The sequence below is a fragment of the Cyclopterus lumpus genome, chromosome 1, assembly GCF_009769545.1.
Source record: "Cyclopterus lumpus isolate fCycLum1 chromosome 1, fCycLum1.pri, whole genome shotgun sequence".
Taxonomy (NCBI): domain Eukaryota; kingdom Metazoa; phylum Chordata; class Actinopteri; order Perciformes; family Cyclopteridae; genus Cyclopterus; species Cyclopterus lumpus.
The window spans coordinates 17,360,384-17,368,932 of record NC_046966.1 but is presented as its reverse complement, the minus strand read 5'-3'; positions in this window follow the sequence as shown (position 1 = coordinate 17,368,932).

Genomic DNA, 8,549 nt, shown 5'->3' with positions numbered 1-8,549 from the left:
AAATGCAGTGTGTTTAACTACAGTGTGTAATTGAGTTGTATTATGCGCTGAAATGATTGCCAAACACTTCAGAGATTTTTGTGCATGCACATTTCATATTTTCAAAGCTGGTCAAGAAATGTAATATTTTTTAACAGTCAAAGCAATTAATTCTCTGAAACAGACTCCATTCCTGTGGGTTTCAGATTAAAACACTCTACTGAAGCTGATTTGAGAAAAATAAAGTATTATCACTAGCTCCTGCATTTATTTGATGTCTGACAACTCCACATACAAAGACATATATTACATTTGACTTCAACGCAGTTCAAAGCAAAATATGTATTTCTTTCTGGCTTACAGTGGTTTGAATACTCCGCATGCAGATCAAAGCAGAAAAGTTAAATCTTGACTTTGGTCAAACTCAAATTCCAATATACCCGCAGGCACGTAAACAAGATTTGCTTTGTTTGTGTAATGTACCTTATGCTACATCAAGTTAGAAATCAGCCACTCTAGACCAACCGCTGGTGCTATAGTGAGGTCTCACTTCCTATCATATCCCTCCCATGCCTCTGTGAATGAGTGATATTTAAGAGCCATGAAGATAAAGGCACATGGGCAAATTGCTAATACCATGAAGCAGTTCGCAGGCTGGTGGAGCACGTTCTCGTGAGGCTTTGATGTACCGACATACAAACCTTTATGGCTGCTGGTGAAGACAACACCGTAGTCAATCCACGCTCCAGGACCCCGAGCTGAATTGTTTGCGCTCTTGCCTCGCAAATCGACGTGTGTAACGAACGTAACAATGAAGCTGCTTTAGCCGGGCTGTCCGAGCTGTCTGTTCCATTCAAATTTGACAGACGAGGATGCTCTGGAGCTGCAGACTCTCTCGGCACTACCTGTGCAGGAGAAGCCTCTCCCTCTGATGTCCGTCTGTAAATTGATTTGCCTTTTCAGGCTTTGACCCTGATGTCTGATGTAAGACCCAGACTCCCTCACATCAAAGGGAGCGGTGGGGTGGGAGAATGGATTTCTATTTTGGAAGATATATTGACTTTCAGGCACTAAAGTGATGAGGCGTCCATCTTTTCGCATCCTATGTAATGTTACAGAATCTGAAAATTGATTGCCAAAACCAGAATTGGATCTGTTTTGCATTACTTGGCAATTTTTCCTGAATGGCGAAATGGGTTTATTTTCTCATTGTATGCTCTGAGCTTATAGCTCACTAGAACAGATGTTAAATGATTTTTGGGTTTCTTGCATTGCTGCAATCAAAGTTTTTTTTAAAGATTTGCAAATTTATCTTTTTCTTTTTTATAAAATTGTCCGTCACAATTTCCCAGAGCCAAAGATGACATCTTCAAATTGCATAATTTGTCTGACCAATAATCCAAAACCTGACCATATTTAAGTGACTTACATTATTTAACAGAAGAAAAGCAGCCCATCTTAACATTTAAGCAGTATTGAAAGAAGTATTTGAACCCTTCAACTTAGTAATAGTATCAATACAACAATAGTCTTACATTAGAAAATCTAAGTAAAGTACAGAAATAGGGTCAACAAAATCCACTTAAAGTATCAAAAGATAATTTATTCGAGTAAAAGAATAACTCAAGATAAGTACCTCAACATGTGACTACTTTTTCCTTACACTTTTAGTACTGGTGGACCAAACCAACCTCCTGCAGGGCTGAATCTATAAATGTATTCAGACACACTTCAAACTCCGTACTTAAATGTAGGGATTTGGAGTTTGGGAGGATGGATGCTGCAACAAACGGGACCCAGCTGTCGTCGTTATAGAGACGGGTCCACCTGCTGCTGATCCCACAGGCCCATTCTGCTGCAGCATAAACATACCTGCACTTTGGGACTGGGCCATCAAGGAGAGGCCGAACACACACACACACACACACACACACACACACACACACACACACACACACACTCTGCACATAACCAGTTTCATGAGGTGTACAGGTACTGGTTTTACTGACAGCTTGTATCGGCTTTGCTGGATTCCAGTAAAGACTGTGAGAGGAGCTGGTGAGTCACACACACTGCCAGGAAACACTGAACCGGCAGCTCAGTAGTTTACTCCTTTTTTTGATGTGCATTAGCTAGCACTTCATTTTTTATGTTCAAGTCAAATTAACTTACATTGGCTCAAAAAAAACAACACATTTTCTTTGGATTGATAAGGTCTTTAATTTTTTCATTTTGTCAGAACACACACACACACACACACACACACACACACACACACACACACAGAGACAGACTTGTCGAGGCCCAAAGATAATACTAAAGCTCACACACACACACCTAATGGCACTACCAAAGCTCCCGATGATCTTTGTTGTGAAAAGTTAGCTGAGACTCTAGAGCCATCTTCAAGGTTCAGTCAGCCGCTGTGCTCAGAGAGGAGTTTGTGGGATGGAAAAGCATTTAAGCTGGATTCACAGTGGGGATCTCCGCAAAGCACGCTCAGAAGACAGCAAAACCAAGTATTATACAGCTTTCTTTGAAGAGTGGGAAATACCAGTTGTTATGCTTCCCCAAAATAAGCAGTGCAGCACACTGTGGGTTTGTACCTTCAATTTTTCTCCTTGTACAAATAAAACTAAACATGGGGCAAACGCAAACACACACAGCCATGCATGAGCACACAGGAAAACTGTTTTAGATTCAGGGTCATGCTGTACACATGAAAAAAGCCTCAGTGATTTACTGTACTTGTACTCGCGTACACACACAACACACACATGGCAAACCACTTCCTAACCCTCTACCGCTAACTAGAGTGTAGCAGTCTGAGAGTTATGTCCCTCCTCTGGCTGCTCTTCTCGTAATCGTCGGCTGGCTGCAGCCTCAGCCGCAGCGCTGCCTTGCTCAGAAGCCTGCGGGAAAACACAGCCAGCCAGCCACCTGTGAGGTAGGCTGGCTGGCCTGTTGCCAAAACAGAAAACAGATATGAAAGAGAGTACCTGGGAAGGCGTCACACTCGAGTGCAAACCATACACACCGACACTTGCGCACGCACACACCAAAGGAGGGATAATTCCCTTGGCCACATGAAAGCGGGAGGCGGTGGGCAGAACGCCAGGCAGCGCTACCTGGAGACAAAGGAGCAGCACCTCTGGGGGGGTTGATGTTCATCTGGGATTCAACATGCTGATGGATCCCGCCGGTGAGGGGGAGTGTGTGTGTGTGTGTGTGTGTGTGTGTGTGTGTGTGTGTGTGTGTGTGTGTGTGTGTGTGTGTGTGTGCGTGTGCGTGTGCGCAGATGAATATATTTGAGCCTCCGAGCGATGTGTGCTCCCAGCATGCTGCAGCGCCGTAGTCTGCAATTAATCTCTCCGACATCAGGCCTTCCCCCAGAGGGGGCAGATTTCTCTCTACTGCTACTGATCTCCGCCGCACAGCGGGCCCGGGGGCGTGTGGGCGGTCTGGGAGCTCACCCAGTCTGTTCAGGCAGGAGGGGATCCATCTGAGACGCGAGCGACGGCGCAGCTCACCTGGCTTGTCAGGGTAGATAGTGTGATGTCAAATTAGTTGTGTGATCGTTGGCTAATTAAGCGTAAGAAAGCAATTTAAGCAATGTCATGACATGTTTATTTTCCGCGTCATTATCCTCTTCCCATGCCGCCTTTTGTCGTTGTAACTATCTGTCTTTTGTCTGACCTCCTGGGGAAAATAAAAGTTTCATTCGTGAACTATAATAAATACATTATTGTAATGTGAAAACTTTGCCTCTCCAAAGCACGACTTTCTATTTTTTAAGAACTACGTCAAACAGTGTGGGTTTTGCTTTGATGACGATGCATTGTGACATTATCCGATGGGTTTAAAAAGAGCCCCTCCAGAGCTGGATGGCGTCTCAACTCTTGGCTTTTTCCTCAAATGATCTGACAACATGAGAATCACCAGGAGTGGAGGCACAACGTTTTTCAAACATCAGCAATGAAAGACAAAGATACACATATAGTTATAGGTATTCGTACTGTATGTTTATCATCTATTATGTTTTGTACATTGCACACACGTTTATATTTGACACATCTTTAGAATTAAATCGGTATTTGATAAATGTAGAAAGTTGAAATAAGGCATCTGGCATCACAAGCTCCCAGGGAACATTGCCAGAACATTTTAATAGAACTTTGTTAATAAACTATTTGTTTAAGTATTATTTTCAAACAAAAGTGCAGTCAAAAAAATTTACTTTTCTGCTTTTCTCTGTCTTACATTTGATCTAATCGAATATTATTTTATTTTTGGATTGTTTGTTAAACAAATGTGAGAATGTTTCCCTGCTTTTGAATGTTTTACAGATAAACATATGGCAGATAGTTATAGCAGCCTCAGTTTATTCTAACTAACTGTTCATAGAAGACAATGAAAACCAGCAAATGTCCACATTTACAAAGCTGAAACAAGAGTTGCCTGAAAGGATAAATTGATTATCAAACTGTTGTCATCAAACTAATATTTTTTTCTTTAAATGCATTAATCTACACATTTGTACAGCTCTTGTTTCATAATACAGCGGGTGGCCAAACACTGAGCACGGTCACTAAAATCTCATTATCAACTTCAAAAAGATCCAGTGATCTGATCTCTTTGGTAAAAGGTCGGCATTATGGATGAGTAGCGACCTTTCAAGAGTTACATAATCTGAACCCCCCCCCCCCCACACACACACAAACACACACACACACACACACACACACAAAGGATGCTGCTCTGGAAAACAATGCCTCCCGAGCCCCTTGGTTCTGTTTCACGTACGGTACAGCTGACGGATAGTACCGGTGGAAACGTGCCAGATAATCCTGTGTTTATGTTTGCGTGTGTATACTGAAACATGCACCGTGTCACTCCACATCACGACAAAGGACCTGCGATGTTGGGATTACCACGTCGAAAGCCACGCGACGCTTTTAGTTTCATGCGGTGGGACGTCGGTTGGCTGCTGCACACCACCAGCCTCTGTATTGTCCTAATGATGTTGTCAGAGCACCGAGGGGTGGAGATGTGGCAGGGGGAAATGGGGGAGGGGGGATGTTACTTATCTCCACTGCTCCGCAGCATTTCTCTTAATTAAAACTCATATCTGTGTCTTTGAAGTTCATAATGAGTCAGTTTGGAGGAACAGGGAGAAAATAAGGCCAGGGCTGATATTTATGCTGTTATTTCTCCACTTCTGATTCCTCCCGTTTTTTTTCCCGACACCATATTAAATGTATGCTGCTGCGTGTTATGCCGGGGCGCGAGTGTGTAACGTGTTGTTGTGGCATCTCTTCTTCAGTCAGTACATGAAAACAAGCTAGAGGAGTGACGATGTAAGAAATGAGGCCGATAAAAAGGAGCCCGTGCCGCTCATTTTTCATTATAGGATGTGAATGGGTTTAATCTTATCACTGGCTGCTCCTCACAGCTTGTACTGATCTCTCTCTCTCACTGCACACTCCTGCTTTCACAGGCCTTTCAGATTACAGTCAAATATTACAGCCCGTGACCAATCTCCAATTAACCAAATGTTGTAGGGGTATAGTATCACCCTTGGCTCCTTTCATGCTCCTTTAACGCCTTTTCAAGGGGCTTGAATATTTTTCACTTCTGTACTATGAAATATCATTCTGTTAAAGCCTCCTTACTCTTCCGCACGGCACCGATGCAAGATTAACCTAAATAAATCAGTCTCCCTGTAATGTATTCCTAAATCAGCTTGGAATTAATTGAACCTCAAAATTGTATTCCAATCAAGTAAATTACCACAGCATCCCAGTTTTGAAAGGCTGACCAAGGATTTATAGTGCCTCTAATTTCCTCACAAGCTACGAGGCGTTATCAAGCGTTAAATGAGCTGATGTTTGACAACACAGTCTTTTTGGCTGGTTCACATGCATCTCTTTTTGTGTGCCTTTTGGAGTGCGTGGCAGTGGTCACCGTAGCATTTTTATGACTGCTGTGGCTGGAGGATGTTTTCGGGTTGTGCGTTACTGTGACCTCACGTCCACACCAAACTCGTAATATCTCAGGGAAGCCTCGAGCAGATTTCTTCACATTTGGCACAAACGTCCACCTGGACTCACGGATGAACTGATTAGATGTTGGCGGTCAACGGTTAAGGTCACTGTGACCTCACAATGACTGAAGAATTGTTATGCTAATTATGACAAATTCACGCAAATGTCTAATATCATCAAATTAAGAAGCGATGGCCTTTTAAACAGACATGGGTGCAAATTACAACAGGCAGTATATAGTTTGTTTATGCATCTCAATCTATACCCTTTCTCTCGTGCTTATGCTCCTCCATCGTGGTCATATGCTGCCTGTGTTTTAAAGCAAAGAGGACAATAATTAGAGGCTGAACATTATGGGTAAAATAAATCACAGAGAAGCAGGCGGGTCCAGTCACGACAACCAAGATGCAAACTGCTTTGCCAACATTGGCGTTGATGAATAGATTGCAGTCTCTCTGGCTGGGAGACTATAAATGTTTTTACAATGTGTGCTGTGATTTGTTGACCTGCACGAGTTTTTGTTTGCGACCGATTTTTCCTCGTCTGCTTTTCTTCTCTTTTCCTTTTGTTTTGGCTCACTTCGGAGATAACCTGAAGACTTTTCCTTCACTTCTTTCTTGAACTTCAGTTATTCAAAGCTGGCCTCTTCCATGTTTTCATCCAAGCAAAAGAAACCAGCGCCTTCATTTCCAGATACATTGAAACTCCAGATAGCATGTTTCCTTTTTCATTTCTCCTTCTTTTCCTTGAGTCGAGGGATCTTCAAACAAACACCCAGATAGTATGAAGCATGTTTGATGTCACCGGGGACAAACATTGCAGCTGGGACTGATGTAAAGTTTGGAGAAGGTGCGCTAAGAAGCTCAATATGATAAGAGACAGAAAAAGACACACTGGGCTGTACATCATATCTGGCAGAATGGTGTCTTTGTGTTCTGAAATGAGAGTGTGAATTCGATTCATAATGTCATTGAATTTAGCTTAGAAATAAGCCTGTGTCTGTATTTTGTGAGTCACCATGTCAACAGTGACAAACACTGACTTACGTGGATGTCTACTGTGTCGCTCTATAAAGACTGATGGCTGTGGGAATGAAGGCTGTGAGAGTGTTTGTGCTGCTTGGCAATAGGTTTCCTGTTTGAACTTCCATAAAATAGAGTTTTGCTTCTGATTGCTAATTTAATTGTTTCCCATGACTTTGACTCTGCTTCACAAGCAGATTTGATCAGTTCCATTAGAAATGCTTGAACTGATTGTGTGTCATTGTGCTGTAAACAGGCCATGAACACCACATGTAGACTGTTTTAATTATTCCTAATGAAGCTCTGACTCTAGAAATCAAACACAGACTTACACTTGCATACATTGCTTTTAAAGATGATCATTGTTTCTCGTTAAAGCAGTATTAATAGATTTTTGTCCACTTGAGGGCAGCAGAACAAGCTGTAAACACAACACAAACATACTATCGCCTCATTTTTAGAAAGCAAGTTGTATAGTTACACATAGCATTAATAGCATTCATGTTTCTGGACACTTTATGAATATAAGTCCAATCTTCTCTTTCCTTTTAGCTCCATTATTGGTCTTCACTAATGCAAATCTGGCTCTTCAGCTGCTGAATGCTTCCCTGTGTTCACCATCTAGTCACACCCTTTGTCTATTTGCTGTTTGCTGCGGTGAGGGTAACATAGAGTGAGATTTTAGTGCTTTGTCACTGAGCGGTGGGAGTGATCAAAAATCATAAAGGGTAACACTTTATTTACACGGCTGTATAGTTTCTGACATGCAACTGACATGTTTGACAACGAAAATGGTGTTTCATTGTTAGCCTTTCAATTATTAATTCCAATTAATTATAGCGTGACATGAATAGTATTTTAGCAGGTCAGCTGAGCTTGCATGAATGTGAAATTTGTGTTAATGTGTAATTATAAATTAGGGACAGGCAAACCATTCAACAAATATGAAGAATGAAGTCTGCAATTATACATTTATATCTACTTGGGTTTAAATTAGTTCAAATAACTTTTAGCTGTGGTTTCAATGAAATTCTTCTGGAAATCAACAGCTAATTATTTACTCAAAACTACAAACATTTATTTTTTTCCTCTTGTAAGAATACAATAAAATTAATGTTTAATGCAATGCCCTGACAAAGACCTACAGTGGTCAAAACATATTGGCTCTTTTAATGTTTTAGGTACTATAATAACTAAGATACGTTAATCATTGTTCTAAGAATTTCCTAGTGCCTGGATCACCTTCCTGTTTATACTAATTTATTCCCGTTTCCCATGAACGTTTTGGTCTACGGTTTACTACACAGAGCAACCAGTTATCTCTCTTGGAAATTAAGAAATTGCAAGGAAAATAAAAGCAAGTTGCTTGCTGTAAAAACCAAAACAATATGCTGACAGAAGTTCAAATGCTCTGTAGAGATCTGCCACTAAGCGTGAGACTTTTCACAATGCACATCGTAATTTATGCCATTCACAAGACAACATTTTGAATAACAGCTCTGTA